Here is a 19,904-nt window from a genome sequence, read left to right on the forward strand (position 1 = left end):
ACGAGGCAAAATAGACTCTCTTATACGATCTTTGAACAGAAGTTTCAATGCAGGAGGAAGAACATCAATGAAAATACAATTAAAATATAAAGCGTGTCAAAAATTCGCTAACAAGTCAGCACAACAATTAGCCTCGCAGTATACAAGACAAATTGAGGTTCTCCATCTAGGATGGTAGAGAAGAGAAATCTCCTCTTGAAGAAGAGGTTGGAGGAAAGCATTTGAAGATGAACCCGATATAACCATATTAACAACTTCTAGAGCTTAGAGTTTCGCCCACACAGAAGAGCACATGTCAAGTCTGTTGTGAAGGCCACAAATGAACCTACAATGAGGATTTCTAATTAGTCTTCAACAAGTTGAAACCCCTTATGACTTTTTTATGAGACCCATCGATATTAATTTTATAGTGATTGTGCGGTGGACTGTGTCCAAGAAACTTCAATGTTGTGTCTCAATGAGCGAGACTAAGCAAACAATGAACTTAACTTGATTAGTTATCAGACGAAAAAGTTGAGCACTTATCGAAGACTTCCCGCCCGGTAAACATCATATTGTTTCTGTCATTCCAAAGCTCATAAGTGGCAACTCTAAATAAGATTTGTCGATCATTATGTATCGTAGCAATATCAGTAGTTGTGATATTCCAATCAAGCCAAATACAACCCAACACTAAAAAACTTACTCCAAACTTCCTACGAGACAAGATCATTCAAGAATATTTTCACATGATTTTTTCAGCTCTTCACAATCTATTAGGATATGCATGATCATTTTAGGATAGTCACCGCATCTAGGACAAAATTATCTCTAACCATGCCTATGTGACGCCTTTATCAAGTTTATGCATATTATTTGTGAAGTACATTATCAAGTTTATGCATATTTTTTAACCAAAAAACGTTTTGCATATTTTTATAGAGTAAATTCCGAATTGATCCTTGAAATTGTAGAAAAGTATTAATCTATAGACTCTCACATTATCCATTTCCATGAAGATCCTTTTTGAAAGTTCATAATGTTAATCACATTCATTACTCTTTAATATTTACAAAGACTAGAATGACATTAAGTTGGTAATATTGGGGATGAACTTTATTAATAATGGGGTCAAACCATAAGCAAGTGGTGAGATTTGATTGTAGGCTCTTATGTATGGGGAAACCTCGTTTGAGAGAAGAGAACTCATCTTGTGTGTTATACAATTTTGTGACAAAGATTAATCACGACTGTCAAAATTTCATATACATATAATGATAAAAAAAAACCTGTTTTTCCTCATGCTGGCTTTTAGTGTGTGGATGGTGTTATCGGGCCGGTTTTTTCAGGTTCTGTTATTCGTTTGTGTAGGGTCTGTATTGTGGTTGTGCAGGTGTATCAGTAGTGAAATTGCATTGCTTTCCGTAGAATGCATTGTCAGCTCATATTACCCGTTGTTGTTTGTGACATATTGTTCATGTGCTATCAATGAGGGTGTAACAATCAGTGATCCTAGATGGTGTCTCTAATTGCTGCCAATTCTGCGGGTCTGTATGTATTCAAGCCATCAAGGTCTCTGCCAAATGTTGATGGGATGATAACATCAACTATAAGAGATAGGTTCAAGGGGTGCTTTGGTGTTTTGAAAGTAAACTAATATACATGAGCCTTTGGTTGATACATTTCCAAATGTGTAAATATTGTAATACTTTCAGTTGAGGTACATCATAATAATTGTAAAAATTGAGTTCTAATGTGGAAATACTCTAATACTTATTGAAGTATTTTCAACAGTAAACTAACATTGCTCTATGATTGAGGGAAAATTCTGTTGAAAGCACATATGTATTCTATGTCTCTGTTTATTTCTAAAGGTCAAAAGCTTCATGCTATACAAGGTAAAATCATTTTTTTCGTCATAAATCCAAGACGAAAAATCATAGCTCATGCTGCATTGCGTTTTTTTTTTCAAACTAGAATATCATAGCTCATGCGGCATTGCATTTTTATTCTTTTGATGTTTGTTGTGGAAGGTTACTAATTGATTTGTATTAGTGAATGATCTTGATCTTTTGCTTGAAAGGATCATGAGTCTATGCTTTTGTTTGATTTGCTGCACTTTTTGATGTAATAGTTTGATTTTGCTGTATTAGAGTATAGTGAATAAACCATAGTTAGGTTATATGTAAACTGTGGTTAGTTAGCTTGGTTAAGAGTTAGTTAGAGTTAGTTACACAACAAAACTCTATATATAGGAACACTCATGTATCATTTCAGATATCATCTTTTATCAAATCTATTGATTCTCCTATGAGTCTCTATGGTTATCTACCACAAGAATACTACTATGCTCTCTCTCTCTAGCAGATCACTATGACCTTTATCCCTGGGATAACATGGTATCAGAGCCTGGTTGAATTCAAGGGCCACCTACCTATTCACGCACCAAGCCCAAAGAGTGCTGAGCGTGAGGGGGGGGGGGGTGTATTGGGAAAAACCCAAGTCCCACATCGGATAGATGAGACTCTTGATGAGAGTTTATATAGAGGATGCAATCCTCACCTTACAAGCCGGTTTTGTAAGGATCAGTTAGGCCCCAAATTTCAATATGGTATCAGAGCCTGGTTCTTCAACAAAGGGTACGACCGAGGCAGCCGGTCCGTTTGCGCAGAAAGCAGCAACGGCGGTATAAGCAGTTCGGTATTCATGATGAATGTTTGCGGAGAAACCAACAAACAACGGCGATACATGCAAAGTAAGAGCTTCCGCTTGAAGGGGGAGAAGAGGGAGCATGATGGGATGATGAATGTTTGCGGAGAAACCAACAAACAAGCGATACATGCAAAGTAAGAGCTTCCGCTTGAAGGGGGAGAAGGGGGAGCATAAGAGCTTCCGCTTGAAGGGGGAGAAGGGGGAGCATGATGGTATGATGAATGTAGGGGGAGCATGATGGGATGATGAATGTTTGCGGAGAAACCAACAAACAACGGCGATACATGCACGGCGATACATGCAAAGTAAGAGCTTCCGCTTGAAGGGGGAGAAGGGGGAGCATGATGGGATGATGAATGTTTGCGGAGAAACCAACAAACAAGCGATACATGCAAAGTAAGAGCTTCCGCTTGAAGGGGGAGAAGGGGGATCATGATGGGATGATGAATGTTTGTGGAGAAACCAACAAACAACGGCGATACATGCAAAGTAAGAGCTTCCGCTTGAAGGGGGAGAAGGGGGAGCATGATGGGAGCATGATGAATAGATGGACTCGACTCACTTGAGGGGGAGTGTTGTGTGCAAGTGTGAGTTGTATGTCCCACATCGGATAAAAGAGTAAAGGTTGAACACCTTATAAGTAAGAGGACCCATAAACCCATAGGCTTAAGGTTTTGGGTAAAGAGCTTCCGCTTGAAGGGGGAGAAGGGGGAGCATGATGAATAGATGGACTCGACTCACACTTGAGGGGGAGTGTTGTGTGCAAGTGTGAGTTGTATGTCCCACATCGGATAAAAGAGTAAAGGTTGAACACCTTATAAGTAAGAGGACCCATAAACCCATAGCCTTAAGGTTTTGGGTAAGAGTGTGGTGTCTCTCTTGCTTATCCATAACATGGTATCAGAGCAATACCCTAGGGATGAAGATGACGATGCTTCCGCTTCCGCGCAGTGTCGGTCCGTTTGTGGAGAAACCAGCAACGACGATACATGCAAAGTAAGAGCTTCAGCTTGAAGGGGGAGCAACGGCAGTACAAGCAGTGTCGGTCCATTTGCGGAGAAACCAGCAACGAAGATACATGCAAAGTAAGAGCTTCCACTTGAAGGGGGAGCATGATGAATGTTTGCGGAGAAACCAACAACGTCGATACATGCAAAGTAAGAGCTTCCGCTTGAAGGGGGAGCATGATGAATAGATGGACTCGACTCACACTTGAGGGGGAGTTACATGCTGATGAATGTAGTTTTGCATCAAAAACAAGATAAGTATTTGTATCGTCTCCACAGGGATTAGTGCGACATCACGGATAGATTAACATCAAATATCATTCTAAGTTAAAAGGGGGGTGATTGTTTGTTTAATTTACAACTATGGTAACTAAATTGCAAAAGTAAAAAGATGAGATTAATAAGGATTGAAACTTGTTAGGAGTAGAGTTCCTTAACCAAGCGTCACACATAACCTAATGATCCATACGAATTCTAGCTTTATAACCAACATTATCACAATCAATTCTAAACCATCCTTCGTGTCCAAAGCGATATAATTAACTCTAAGGTATCGTTTAAACATTCGTGTCCAAATCCCTTAAATGATAACAAAGTCGATCGGATAACTTAATCGACCGTGTCCAGCCTGATTAAGTATCCGAAAGCATTAAACTCTTGATTATGGTGATTATCAAAGATAAACAAACTTGTCAAGAATGATATTACCTAAGATAGATTGCTACTCTAGCTCTAGATTCAAGAGTTTGTGTCCAAATCATCTTGAATCTCATTGAAAGCATTAACACAAGAATAACAACAATATTGAATATAAATTGCTAGAATCATATTTTGCAAGATCAAAAGGATTACATGTTTAGCAAGAATCAAGTACCTCTCATCCTAACAAAGAGTGTTTAGCTACACATCATCATGGAAGCCTTGCAAGGATGGATTGAAAAGGAAGGATTCATTCTCCTAGTGATGTCTCAACAAAGGAATAAGATCCAACTTCCAAAATCACTCTCACTCTATGAAGAACTACCCTATTTTCTCTCTAAGATATTACAATGAAAACTAAGAGGAAAATTATGGAAAACTAACTAAGTTACTATCTAATAAAATTCCCTAATGAACTACTAATATATATAATATATCAAGCCCAAAAAATCTAAAATAATATCTAACATAATATCTAATAATATCTTACATAAATAGCAAGTGGGCCACTTGAGTGAGGCTAAACTTCTATTTTAAAGGGCTGAGTTTTTTACACCTACGCTAATAGCGAAATATACGCTATTAGCGTGGTTGGTCGGCCTAAGTTCTGGCCAATTGCAGTGTGCCACGTTGGTCCTTGACCCTGTTCTTCACCCTTGGTACGCTAATAGCGTAGTCTTCTGGAGCTTTTACGCTAATAGCGTAATTTACGCTAATAGCGTATTTCTTCAAACCCAGATTCTGCTTCGCTCCAGGTACGCTAATGGCATACCTCTCTGGCCCAATTTCGCTAATAGCGTGGAATACGCTAATAGCGAATTCTTCAAAACCAGCTTTTGCTAATTTTCACTTTTTCATGATTTTTGGTCTTTGATCAGTGTCTTGAGGATAATTCCTGCACAAAAGGATAGAGTAAGATATATAAAGCGTAATAAGGCTTTTAACACTTATTTCTCGGCTTTTCCGTCAATTACTTGCAGAACAAGTAACAAAAAGTGCTTAAAATATAACATGAATTTAACACTTTTTTGACACTTATCACTCTCCCCAACTTAACTCTTTGTTCGTCCTCAAACAAAGGATTGAAAATCAAACAAGTTAATGACAAGACACAAGTACAAAAGGCTTTGAAAACTTTCTCAGATGAATGATTCAAAATGAATGCGCGTGCAAGGCTAAGTTTCCAACTAATTTAGAATTCTACTACTAATATGAGATGAGTCCTATGTACAAAGCTCATGCCAAATAGTTCAAAACAATAATACATATATTCACGAACCACACCTAACACACTTCTTTGAAAGTAGATAAACAATTGACAACAAATAAGTGAGGGTTATGAACACACATTCGGAAATCAAGTTAACATTCCAATCAAGTTATGTGTCCATCCAAATATCGTTTCAAAAGGCATAAAAACATGGATCAAAAGGTCTTTGAGGGTTATAACTTGGCTTGGCTACAAAAGAAATGTCATATGTGGGGCAATTGAAATCAAAAAGCCTATCAAAGAGGAACATTCCTTGTATCAACCATTAAAATTCACAACCTTCCCTACCAATTATTACAAACCCTTGGTGTTTAAATGAGATACACTTTGATCTTGACAACTTATTCTATTTTTGGATTTTTCTTTCTTTTTCTCTTTTTCTATTTTTCTTTTCATGTACACATTGTTTTCTTTTCTTTTTGTATTTACAACAACATGTTGTCTTGATCAAAGATAAAATTACACCATTATACTTGACATAAGATTTACATCTACCTTCTCTCCCCAACTTGAATCAATATACCCTATTTGAATGTTCCTTTACTCTAAGGCAAAAGGGACAATAAAACAATGAAATTTTAGGGTTCAACAATTAAAAACATATCAGAGTCTTAAAGTGCGTCAAAAATGAACTGGATATTGAAAAGTTTTAAAGGCAAATTCATCAAGCATTGTGCTTATGAATTGACAGTTCATAATTGAGGACTCCGATTCATTTGGCTCAAGTGGGTTAGCAAATACTCGCTCTTCTCACAAGGTAGGCTATTTGTGGTCAAATATGTTTCACTCAATAACAAAAAGGTGCCTTGATCACTTCCATGCCTTCACACAATTTAAAACAATTATTGGATTTAACATAAAACAACCGAGTTAATCTATGAAAGCCGGTCTCCTTGCATATGTACAAACATTTGAGGTTTCCTCACTTTAGGCTAGTACTACGTGGTTCACAAACAAATAAATTATTGTAAAGAACTAAATGAAATGAAATTTGCACAAAGTACTCGTTCCATATTCGAGTAAAAACCTAGAAAAACTGGAAACTTGTACCTTGGCTTTGCGCTTTAATCACAACTATGAATCATTATCAATCATCTGAGAATTGAAATTAAGCAAGAGCGATATAGAGGAAACTTCCACAATGTTCAAATTACAACAAAATGAAGTACTTAAAAATTGCTAACACATTATTTTAACAGTAAGAGAACTTACCAAGTTGGGTTGCCTCCCAACAAGCGCTTGTTTAACGTCGTTAGCTCGACGCCTTTTTCGTTAAGGTGGCCAAAATGAGACGGACAATACATCATCCTTTGTATTCCTTCTTTTCGGGAGGAATTCCATGAACTTTAGATACAGATGATGTGGAGTCCATGTCCTCCTTAACTTTGATTTGAACAAGGCGCAAATTTCATCAATGACCCGGTCTATTTCTGCCTTGCTCACTTTCTTCCCCTTTACTTCCATTAAGTCTTCCTTGCCAAGTAACCGTTCCTTTTATGTGGAGAATCTGAAACGGATAAAACTAACAAGAAACTTTTCTTTGTTTATCAAAGAGGGGTTAGTAGTAACAACTATTAAGTAAAGAAAACTATTTACGGATTATGTACGAATACTTAAAACGATAAATCAATCGTACTATCTATGATATCTAAACACCAATCCCCGGCAACGGCGCCATTTTGATGAATGTAGTTTTGCATCAAAAACAAGATAAGTATTTGTATCGTCTCCACAGGGATTAGTGCGACATCACGGATAGATTAACATCAAATATCATTCTAAGTTAAAAGGGGGGTGATTGTTTGTTTAATTTACTACTATGGTAACTAAATTGCAAAAGTAAAAAGATGAGATTAATAATGATTGAAACTTGTTAGGAGTAGAGTTCCTTAACCAAGCGTCACACATAACCTAATGATCCATACGAATTCTAGCTTTATAACCAACATTATCACAATCAATTCTAAACTATCCTTCGTGTCCAAAGCGATATAATTAACTCTAAGGTATCGTTTAAACATTCGTGTCCAAATCCCTTAAATGATAACAAAGTCGATCGGATAACTTAATCGACCGTGTCCAGCCTGATTAAGTATCCGAAAGCATTAAACTCTTGATTATGGTGATTATCAAAGATAAACAAACTTGTCAAGAATGATATTACCTAAGATAGATTGCTACTCTAGCTCTAGATTCAAGAGTTTGTGTCCAAATCATCTTGAATCTCATTGAAAGCATTAACACAAGAATAACAACAATATTGAATATAAATTGCTAGAATCATATTTTGCAAGATCAAAAGGATTACATGTTTAGCAAGAATCAAGTACCTCTCATCCTAACAAAGAGTGTTTAGCTACACATCATCATGGAAGCCTTGCAAGGATGGATTGAAAAGGAAGGATTCATTCTCCTAGTGATGTCTCAACAAAGGAATAAGATCCAACTTCCAAAATCACTCTCACTCTATGAAGAACTACCCTATTTTCTCTCTAAGATATTACAATGAAAACTAAGAGGAAAATTATGGAAAACTAACTAAGTTACTATCTAATAAAATTCCCTAATGAACTACTAATATATATAATATATCAAGCCCAAAAAATCTAAAATAATATCTAACATAATATCTAATAATATCTTACATAAATAGCAAGTGGGCCACTTGAGTGAGGCTAAACTTCTATTTTAAAGGGCTGAGTTTTTTACACCTACGCTAATAGCGAAATATACGCTATTAGCGTGGTTGGTCGGCCTAAGTTCTGGCCAATTGCAGTGTGCCACGTTGGTCCTTGACCCTGTTCTTCACCCTTGGTACGCTAATAGCGTAGTCTTCTGGAGCTTTTACGCTAATAGCGTAATTTACGCTAATAGCGTATTTCTTCAAACCCAGATTCTGCTTCGCTCCAGGTACGCTAATGGCATACCTCTCTGGCCCAATTTCGCTAATAGCGTGGAATACGCTAATAGCGAATTCTTCAAAACCAGCTTTTGCTAATTTTCACTTTTTCATGATTTTTGGTCTTTGATCAGTGTCTTGAGGATAATTCCTGCACAAAAGGATAGAGTAAGATATATAAAGCGTAATAAGGCTTTTAACACTTATTTCTCGGCTTTTCCGTCAATTACTTGCAGAACAAGTAACAAAAAGTGCTTAAAATATAACATGAATTTAACACTTTTTTGACACTTATCACTCTCCCCAACTTAACTCTTTGTTCGTCCTCAAACAAAGGATTGAAAATCAAACAAGTTAATGACAAGACACAAGTACAAAAGGCTTTGAAAACTTTCTCAGATGAATGATTCAAAATGAATGCGCGTGCAAGGCTAAGTTTCCAACTAATTTAGAATTCTACTACTAATATGAGATGAGTCCTATGTACAAAGCTCATGCCAAATAGTTCAAAACAATAATACATATATTCACGAACCACACCTAACACACTTCTTTGAAAGTAGATAAACAATTGACAACAAATAAGTGAGGGTTATGAACACACATTCGGAAATCAAGTTAACATTCCAATCAAGTTATGTGTCCATCCAAATATCGTTTCAAAAGGCATAAAAACATGGATCAAAAGGTCTTTGAGGGTTATAACTTGGCTTGGCTACAAAAGAAATGTCATATGTGGGGCAATTGAAATCAAAAAGCCTATCAAAGAGGAACATTCCTTGTATCAACCATTAAAATTCACAACCTTCCCTACCAATTATTACAAACCCTTGGTGTTTAAATGAGATACACTTTGATCTTGACAACTTATTCTATTTTTGGATTTTTCTTTCTTTTTCTCTTTTTCTATTTTTCTTTTCATGTACACATTGTTTTCTTTTCTTTTTGTATTTACAACAACATGTTGTCTTGATCAAAGATAAAATTACACCATTATACTTGACATAAGATTTACATCTACCTTCTCTCCCCAACTTGAATCAATATACCCTATTTGAATGTTCCTTTACTCTAAGGCAAAAGGGACAATAAAACAATGAAATTTTAGGGTTCAACAATTAAAAACATATCAGAGTCTTAAAGTGCGTCAAAAATGAACTGGATATTGAAAAGTTTTAAAGGCAAATTCATCAAGCATTGTGCTTATGAATTGACAGTTCATAATTGAGGACTCCGATTCATTTGGCTCAAGTGGGTTAGCAAATACTCGCTCTTCTCACAAGGTAGGCTATTTGTGGTCAAATATGTTTCACTCAATAACAAAAAGGTGCCTTGATCACTTCCATGCCTTCACACAATTTAAAACAATTATTGGATTTAACATAAAACAACCGAGTTAATCTATGAAAGCCGGTCTCCTTGCATATGTACAAACATTTGAGGTTTCCTCACTTTAGGCTAGTACTACGTGGTTCACAAACAAATAAATTATTGTAAAGAACTAAATGAAATGAAATTTGCACAAAGTACTCGTTCCATATTCGAGTAAAAACCTAGAAAAACTGGAAACTTGTACCTTGGCTTTGCGCTTTAATCACAACTATGAATCATTATCAATCATCTGAGAATTGAAATTAAGCAAGAGCGATATAGAGGAAACTTCCACAATGTTCAAATTACAACAAAATGAAGTACTTAAAAATTGCTAACACATTATTTTAACAGTAAGAGAACTTACCAAGTTGGGTTGCCTCCCAACAAGCGCTTGTTTAACGTCGTTAGCTCGACGCCTTTTTCGTTAAGGTGGCCAAAATGAGACGGACAATACATCATCCTTTGTATTCCTTCTTTTCGGGAGGAATTCCATGAACTTTAGATACAGATGATGTGGAGTCCATGTCCTCCTTAACTTTGATTTGAACAAGGCGCAAATTTCATCAATGACCCGGTCTATTTCTGCCTTGCTCACTTTCTTCCCCTTTACTTCCATTAAGTCTTCCTTGCCAAGTAACCGTTCCTTTTATGTGGAGAATCTGAAACGGATAAAACTAACAAGAAACTTTTCTTTGTTTATCAAAGAGGGGTTAGTAGTAACAACTATTAAGTAAAGAAAACTATTTACGGATTATGTACGAATACTTAAAACGATAAATCAATCGTACTATCTATGATATCTAAACACCAATCCCCGGCAACGGCGCCATTTTGATGAATGTAGTTTTGCATCAAAAACAAGATAAGTATTTGTATCGTCTCCACAGGGATTAGTGCGACATCACGGATAGATTAACATCAAATATCATTCTAAGTTAAAAGGGGGGTGATTGTTTGTTTAATTTACTACTATGGTAACTAAATTGCAAAAGTAAAAAGATGAGATTAATAATGATTGAAACTTGTTAGGAGTAGAGTTCCTTAACCAAGCGTCACACATAACCTAATGATCCATACGAATTCTAGCTTTATAACCAACATTATCACAATCAATTCTAAACTATCCTTCGTGTCCAAAGCGATATAATTAACTCTAAGGTATCGTTTAAACATTCGTGTCCAAATCCCTTAAATGATAACAAAGTCGATCGGATAACTTAATCGACCGTGTCCAGCCTGATTAAGTATCCGAAAGCATTAAACTCTTGATTATGGTGATTATCAAAGATAAACAAACTTGTCAAGAATGATATTACCTAAGATAGATTGCTACTCTAGCTCTAGATTCAAGAGTTTGTGTCCAAATCATCTTGAATCTCATTGAAAGCATTAACACAAGAATAACAACAATATTGAATATAAATTGCTAGAATCATATTTTGCAAGATCAAAAGGATTACATGTTTAGCAAGAATCAAGTACCTCTCATCCTAACAAAGAGTGTTTAGCTACACATCATCATGGAAGCCTTGCAAGGATGGATTGAAAAGGAAGGATTCATTCTCCTAGTGATGTCTCAACAAAGGAATAAGATCCAACTTCCAAAATCACTCTCACTCTATGAAGAACTACCCTATTTTCTCTCTAAGATATTACAATGAAAACTAAGAGGAAAATTATGGAAAACTAACTAAGTTACTATCTAATAAAATTCCCTAAAGAACTACTAATATATATAATATATCAAGCCCAAAAAATCTAAAATAATATCTAACATAATATCTAATAATATCTTACATAAATATCTTACATAAATAGCAAGTGGGCCACTTGAGTGAGGCTAAACTTCTATTTTAAAGGGCTGAGTTTTTTACACCTACGCTAATAGCGAAATATACGCTATTAGCGTGGTTGGTCGGCCTAAGTTCTGGCCAATTGCAGTGTGCCACGTTGGTCCTTGACCCTGTTCTTCACCCTTGGTACGCTAATAGCGTAGTCTTCTGGAGCTTTTACGCTAATAGCGTAATTTACGCTAATAGCGTATTTCTTCAAACCCAGATTCTGCTTCGCTCCAGGTACGCTAATGGCATACCTCTCTGGCCCAATTTCGCTAATAGCGTGGAATACGCTAATAGCGAATTCTTCAAAACCAGCTTTTGCTAATTTTCACTTTTTCATGATTTTTGGTCTTTGATCAGTGTCTTGAGGATAATTCCTGCACAAAAGGATAGAGTAAGATATATAAAGCGTAATAAGGCTTTTAACACTTATTTCTCGGCTTTTCCGTCAATTACTTGCAGAACATGTAACAAAAAGTGCTTAAAATATAACATGAATTTAACACTTTTTTGACACTTATCACTCTCCCCAACTTAACTCTTTGTTCGTCCTCAAACAAAGGATTGAAAATCAAACAAGTTAATGACAAGACACAAGTACAAAAGGCTTTGAAAACTTTCTCAGATGAATGATTCAAAATGAATGCGCGTGCAAGGCTAAGTTTCCAACTAATTTAGAATTCTACTACTAATATGAGATGAGTCCTATGTACAAAGCTCATGCCAAATAGTTCAAAACAATAATACATATATTCACGAACCACACCTAACACACTTCTTTGAAAGTAGATAAACAATTGACAACAAATAAGTGAGGGTTATGAACACACATTCGGAAATCAAGTTAACATTCCAATCAAGTTATGTGTCCATCCAAATATCGTTTCAAAAGGCATAAAAACATGGATCAAAAGGTCTTTGAGGGTTATAACTTGGCTTGGCTACAAAAGAAATGTCATATGTGGGGCAATTGAAATCAAAAAGCCTATCAAAGAGGAACATTCCTTGTATCAACCATTAAAATTCACAACCTTCCCTACCAATTATTACAAACCCTTGGTGTTTAAATGAGATACACTTTGATCTTGACAACTTATTCTATTTTTGGATTTTTCTTTCTTTTTCTCTTTTTCTATTTTTCTTTTCATGTACACATTGTTTTCTTTTCTTTTTGTATTTACAACAACATGTTGTCTTGATCAAAGATAAAATTACACCATTATACTTGACATAAGATTTACATCTACCTTCTCTCCCCAACTTGAATCAATATACCCTATTTGAATGTTCCTTTACTCTAAGGCAAAAGGGACAATAAAACAATGAAATTTTAGGGTTCAACAATTAAAAACATATCAGAGTCTTAAAGTGCGTCAAAAATGAACTGGATATTGAAAAGTTTTAAAGGCAAATTCATCAAGCATTGTGCTTATGAATTGACAGTTCATAATTGAGGACTCCGATTCATTTGGCTCAAGTGGGTTAGCAAATACTCGCTCTTCTCACAAGGTAGGCTATTTGTGGTCAAGTATGTTTCACTCAATAACAAAAAGGTGCCTTGATCACTTCCATGCCTTCACACAATTTAAAACAATTATTGGATTTAACATAAAACAACCGAGTTAATCTATGAAAGCCGGTCTCCTTGCATATGTACAAACATTTGAGGTTTCCTCACTTTAGGCTAGTACTACGTGGTTCACAAACAAATAAATTATTGTAAAGAACTAAATGAAATGAAATTTGCACAAAGTACTCGTTCCATATTCGAGTAAAAACCTAGAAAAACTGGAAACTTGTACCTTGGCTTTGCGCTTTAATCACAACTATGAATCATTATCAATCATCTGAGAATTGAAATTAAGCAAGAGCGATATAGAGGAAACTTCCACAATGTTCAAATTACAACAAAATGAAGTACTTAAAAATTGCTAACACATTATTTTAACAGTAAGAGAACTTACCAAGTTGGGTTGCCTCCCAACAAGCGCTTGTTTAACGTCGTTAGCTCGACGCCTTTTTCGTTAAGGTGGCCAAAATGAGACGGACAATACATCATCCTTTGTATTCCTTCTTTTCGGGAGGAATTCCATGAACTTTAGATACAGATGATGTGGAGTCCATGTCCTCCTTAACTTTGATTTGAACAAGGCGCAAATTTCATCAATGACCCGGTCTATTTCTGCCTTGCTCACTTTCTTCCCCTTTACTTCCATTAAGTCTTCCTTGCCAAGTAACCGTTCCTTTTATGTGGAGAATCTGAAACGGATAAAACTAACAAGAAACTTTTCTTTGTTTATCAAAGAGGGGTTAGTAGTAACAACTATTAAGTAAAGAAAACTATTTACGGATTATGTACGAATACTTAAAACGATAAATCAATCGTACTATCTATGATATCTAAACACCAATCCCCGGCAACGGCGCCATTTTGATGAATGTAGTTTTGCATCAAAAACAAGATAAGTATTTGTATCGTCTCCACAGGGATTAGTGCGACATCACGGATAGATTAACATCAAATATCATTCTAAGTTAAAAGGGGGGTGATTGTTTGTTTATTTACTACTATGGTAACTAAATTGCAAAAGTAAAAAGATGAGATTAATAATGATTGAAACTTGTTAGGAGTAGAGTTCCTTAACCAAGCGTCACACATAACCTAATGATCCATACGAATTCTAGCTTTATAACCAACATTATCACAATCAATTCTAAACTATCCTTCGTGTCCAAAGCGATATAATTAACTCTAAGGTATCGTTTAAACATTCGTGTCCAAATCCCTTAAATGATAACAAAGTCGATCGGATAACTTAATCGACCGTGTCCAGCCTGATTAAGTATCCGAAAGCATTAAACTCTTGATTATGGTGATTATCAAAGATAAACAAACTTGTCAAGAATGATATTACCTAAGATAGATTGCTACTCTAGCTCTAGATTCAAGAGTTTGTGTCCAAATCATCTTGAATCTCATTGAAAGCATTAACACAAGAATAACAACAATATTGAATATAAATTGCTAGAATCATATTTTGCAAGATCAAAAGGATTACATGTTTAGCAAGAATCAAGTACCTCTCATCCTAACAAAGAGTGTTTAGCTACACATCATCATGGAAGCCTTGCAAGGATGGATTGAAAAGGAAGGATTCATTCTCCTAGTGATGTCTCAACAAAGGAATAAGATCCAACTTCCAAAATCACTCTCACTCTATGAAGAACTACCCTATTTTCTCTCTAAGATATTACAATGAAAACTAAGAGGAAAATTATGGAAAACTAACTAAGTTACTATCTAATAAAATTCCCTAAAGAACTACTAATATATATAATATATCAAGCCCAAAAAATCTAAAATAATATCTAACATAATATCTAATAATATCTTACATAAATATCTTACATAAATAGCAAGTGGGCCACTTGAGTGAGGCTAAACTTCTATTTTAAAGGGCTGAGTTTTTTACACCTACGCTAATAGCGAAATATACGCTATTAGCGTGGTTGGTCGGCCTAAGTTCTGGCCAATTGCAGTGTGCCACGTTGGTCCTTGAACCTATTCTTCACCCTTGGTATGCTAATAGCGTAGTCTTCTGGAGCTTTTACGCTAATAGCGTAATTTACGCTAATAGCGTATTTCTTCAAACCCAGATTCTGCTTCGCTCCAGGTACGCTAATGGCATACCTCTCTGGCCCAATTTCGCTAATAGCGTGGAATACGCTAATAGCGAATTCTTCAAAACCAGCTTTTGCTAATTTGCACTTTTTCATGATTTTTGGTCTTTGATCAGTGTCTTGAGGATAATTCCTGCACAAAAGGATAGAGTAAGATATATAAAGCGTAATAAGGCTTTTAACACTTATTTCTCGGCTTTTCCGTCAATTACTTGCAGAACAAGTAACAAAAAGTGCTTAAAATATAACATGAATTTAACACTTTTTTGACACTTATCACTCTCCCCAACTTAACTCTTTGTTCGTCCTCAAACAAAGGATTGAAAATCAAACAAGTTAATGACAAGACACAAGTACAAAAGGCTTTGAAAACTTTCTCAGATGAATGATTCAAAATGAATGCGCGTGCAAGGCTAAGTTTCCAACTAATTTAGAATTCTACTACTAATATGAGATGAGTCCTATGTACAAAGCTCATGCCAAATAGTTCAAAACAATAATACATATATTCACGAACCACACCTAACACACTTCTTTGAAAGTAGATAAACAATTGACAACAAATAAGTGAGGGTTATGAACACACATTCGGAAATCAAGTTAACATTCCAATCAAGTTATGTGTCCATCCAAATATCGTTTCAAAAGGCATAAAAATATGGATCAAAAGGTCTTTGAGGGTTATAACTTGGCTTGGCTACAAAAGAAATGTCATATGTGGGGCAATTGAAATCAAAAAGCCTATCAAAGAGGAACATTCCTTGTATCAACCATTAAAATTCACAACCTTCCCTACCAATTATTACAAACCCTTGGTGTTTAAATGAGATACACTTTGATCTTGACAACTTATTCTATTTTTGGATTTTTCTTTCTTTTTCTCTTTTTCTATTTTTCTTTTCATGTACACATTGTTTTCTTTTCTTTTTGTATTTACAACAACATGTTGTCTTGATCAAAGATAAAATTACACCATTATACTTGACATAAGATTTACATCTACCTTCTCTCCCCAACTTGAATCAATATACCCTATTTGAATGTTCCTTTACTCTAAGGCAAAAGGGACAATAAAACAATGAAATTTTAGGGTTCAACAATTAAAAACATATCAGAGTCTTAAAGTGCGTCAAAAATGAACTGGATATTGAAAAGTTTTAAAGGCAAATTCATCAAGCATTGTGCTTATGAATTGACAGTTCATAATTGAGGACTCCGATTCATTTGGCTCAAGTGGGTTAGCAAATACTCGCTCTTCTCACAAGGTAGGCTATTTGTGGTCAAGTATGTTTCACTCAATAACAAAAAGGTGCCTTGATCACTTCCATGCCTTCACACAATTTAAAACAATTATTGGATTTAACATAAAACAACCGAGTTAATCTATGAAAGCCGGTCTCCTTGCATATGTACAAACATTTGAGGTTTCCTCACTTTAGGCTAGTACTACGTGGTTCACAAACAAATAAATTATTGTAAAGAACTAAATGAAATGAAATTTGCACAAAGTACTCGTTCCATATTCGAGTAAAAACCTAGAAAAACTGGAAACTTGTACCTTGGCTTTGCGCTTTAATCACAACTATGAATCATTATCAATCATCTGAGAATTGAAATTAAGCAAGAGCGATATAGAGGAAACTTCCACAATGTTCAAATTACAACAAAATGAAGTACTTAAAAATTGCTAACACATTATTTTAACAGTAAGAGAACTTACCAAGTTGGGTTGCCTCCCAACAAGCGCTTGTTTAACGTCGTTAGCTCGACGCCTTTTTCGTTAAGGTGGCCAAAATGAGACGGACAATACATCATCCTTTGTATTCCTTCTTTTCGGGAGGAATTCCATGAACTTTAGATACAGATGATGTGGAGTCCATGTCCTCCTTAACTTTGATTTGAACAAGGCGCAAATTTCATCAATGACCCGGTCTATTTCTGCCTTGCTCACTTTCTTCCCCTTTACTTCCATTAAGTCTTCCTTGCCAAGTAACCGTTCCTTTTATGTGGAGAATCTGAAACGGATAAAACTAACAAGAAACTTTTCTTTGTTTATCAAAGAGGGGTTAGTAGTAACAACTATTAAGTAAAGAAAACTATTTACGGATTATGTACGAATACTTAAAACGATAAATCAATCGTACTATCTATGATATCTAAACACCAATCCCCGGCAACGGCGCCATTTTGATGAATGTAGTTTTGCATCAAAAACAAGATAAGTATTTGTATCGTCTCCACAGGGATTAGTGCGACATCACGGATAGATTAACATCAAATATCATTCTAAGTTAAAAGGGGGGTGATTGTTTGTTTAATTTACTACTATGGTAACTAAATTGCAAAAGTAAAAAGATGAGATTAATAATGATTGAAACTTGTTAGGAGTAGAGTTCCTTAACCAAGCGTCACACATAACCTAATGATCCATACGAATTCTAGCTTTATAACCAACATTATCACAATCAATTCTAAACTATCCTTCGTGTCCAAAGCGATATAATTAACTCTAAGGTATCGTTTAAACATTCGTGTCCAAATCCCTTAAATGATAACAAAGTCGATCGGATAACTTAATCGACCGTGTCCAGCCTGATTAAGTATCCGAAAGCATTAAACTCTTGATTATGGTGATTATCAAAGATAAACAAACTTGTCAAGAATGATATTACCTAAGATAGATTGCTACTCTAGCTCTAGATTCAAGAGTTTGTGTCCAAATCATCTTGAATCTCATTGAAAGCATTAACACAAGAATAACAACAATATTGAATATAAATTGCTAGAATCATATTTTGCAAGATCAAAAGGATTACATGTTTAGCAAGAATCAAGTACCTCTCATCCTAACAAAGAGTGTTTAGCTACACATCATCATGGAAGCCTTGCAAGGATGGATTGAAAAGGAAGGATTCATTCTCCTAGTGATGTCTCAACAAAGGAATAAGATCCAACTTCCAAAATCACTCTCACTCTATGAAGAACTACCCTATTTTCTCTCTAAGATATTACAATGAAAACTAAGAGGAAAATTATGGAAAACTAACTAAGTTACTATCTAATAAAATTCCCTAATGAACTACTAATATATATAATATATCAAGCCCAAAAAATCTAAAATAATATCTAACATAATATCTAATAATATCTTACATAAATATCTTACATAAATTGCAAGTGGGCCACTTGAGTGAGGCTAAACTTCTATTTTAAAGGGCTGAGTTTTTTACACCTACGCTAATAGCGAAATATACGCTATTAGCGTGGTTGGTCGGCCTAAGTTCTGGCCAATTGCAGTGTGCCACGTTGGTCCTTGACCCTATTCTTCACCCTTGGTACGCTAATAGCGTAGTCTTCTGGAGCTTTTACGCTAATAGCGTAATTTACGCTAATAGCGTATTTCTTCAAACCCAGATTCTGCTTCGCTCCAGGTACGCTAATGGCATACCTCTCTGGCCCAATTTCGCTAATAGCGTGGAATACGCTAATAGCGAATTCTTCAAAACCAGCTTTTGCTAATTTGCACTTTTTCATGATTTTTGGTCTTTGATCAGTGTCTTGAGGATAATTCCTGCACAAAAGGATAGAGTAAGATATATAAAGCGTAATAAGGCTTTTAACACTTATTTCTCGGCTTTTCCGTCAATTACTTGCAGAACAAGTAACAAAAAGTGCTTAAAATATAACATGAATTTAACACTTTTTTGACACTTATCACATGCAAAGTAAGAGCTTCCGCTTGATGGGGGAGCATGATGAATGTTTGCGGAGAAACCAACAACGTCGATACATGCAAAGTAAGAGCTTCCGCTTGAAGGGGGAACATGATGAATAGATGGACTCAACTCATACTTGAGGGGGAGTGTTGTGTGCAAGTGTGAGTTGTATGTCCCACATCGGATAAAAGAGTAAAGGTTGAACACCTTATAAGTAAGAGGACCCATAAACCCATAGCCTTAAGGTTTTGGGTAAGAATGTGGTGTCTCTCTTGCTTGTGTGGTTGTTCTAACCTTGATGTGGCGGTCCCCCTGGCTCCCCCCCAGTGACCCAACAGTGGTAATGATCCATAACATGGTATCAGAGCAATACCCTAGGGATGAAGATGATGATGCTTCCGCTTTCGCTTCCGACATTGATGAAGATGAGGATTCCGTTGACGCAGATTCTGCTCCTGCAATTCAGGAACCTTCAGCTTCTCATGATTGCATCCAATTCGGTAGTTTCGATTCTCCTATCATTTCGGTTTCTACTCCTTCAATCGAACCAAAATTCGATGGATTTTCCGTCAAGATTGGTGAGTGGTGAGATTTCTTGCGTTCTTGTTACTCTAGGGATGAAGATGATGATGCTTCCGCTTCCGCTTCCGACATTGATGAAGATGAAGATTCCGTTGACGTAGATTCTGCTCCTGCAATTCAGGAACCTTCAGCTTCTCATGATTGCAT

At 35.8% G+C, this 19,904-nt stretch overlaps 1 long non-coding RNA gene across 1 annotated transcript; it reads right to left on the reverse strand.

The window, feature by feature from the left end:
• Positions 1 to 4,493: 4,493 nt before the first annotated feature.
• On the reverse strand, positions 4,494 to 14,314 carry LOC146917972 (uncharacterized). The gene is made up of 3 exons (XR_015015934.1): positions 13,743 to 14,314; positions 6,880 to 12,155; positions 4,494 to 5,292 (listed from the first exon to the last, which is right to left on the reverse strand). It is a non-coding gene; the product is annotated as an uncharacterized LOC146917972 (long non-coding RNA).
• Between the last annotated feature and the right edge of the window lie 5,590 nt (positions 14,315 to 19,904).

Source organism: Medicago sativa, chromosome 6 (genome assembly GCF_051527215.1).
Source record: "Medicago sativa cultivar Bolivia chromosome 6, Bolivia_mono, whole genome shotgun sequence".
Lineage (NCBI taxonomy): Eukaryota > Viridiplantae > Streptophyta > Magnoliopsida > Fabales > Fabaceae > Medicago > Medicago sativa.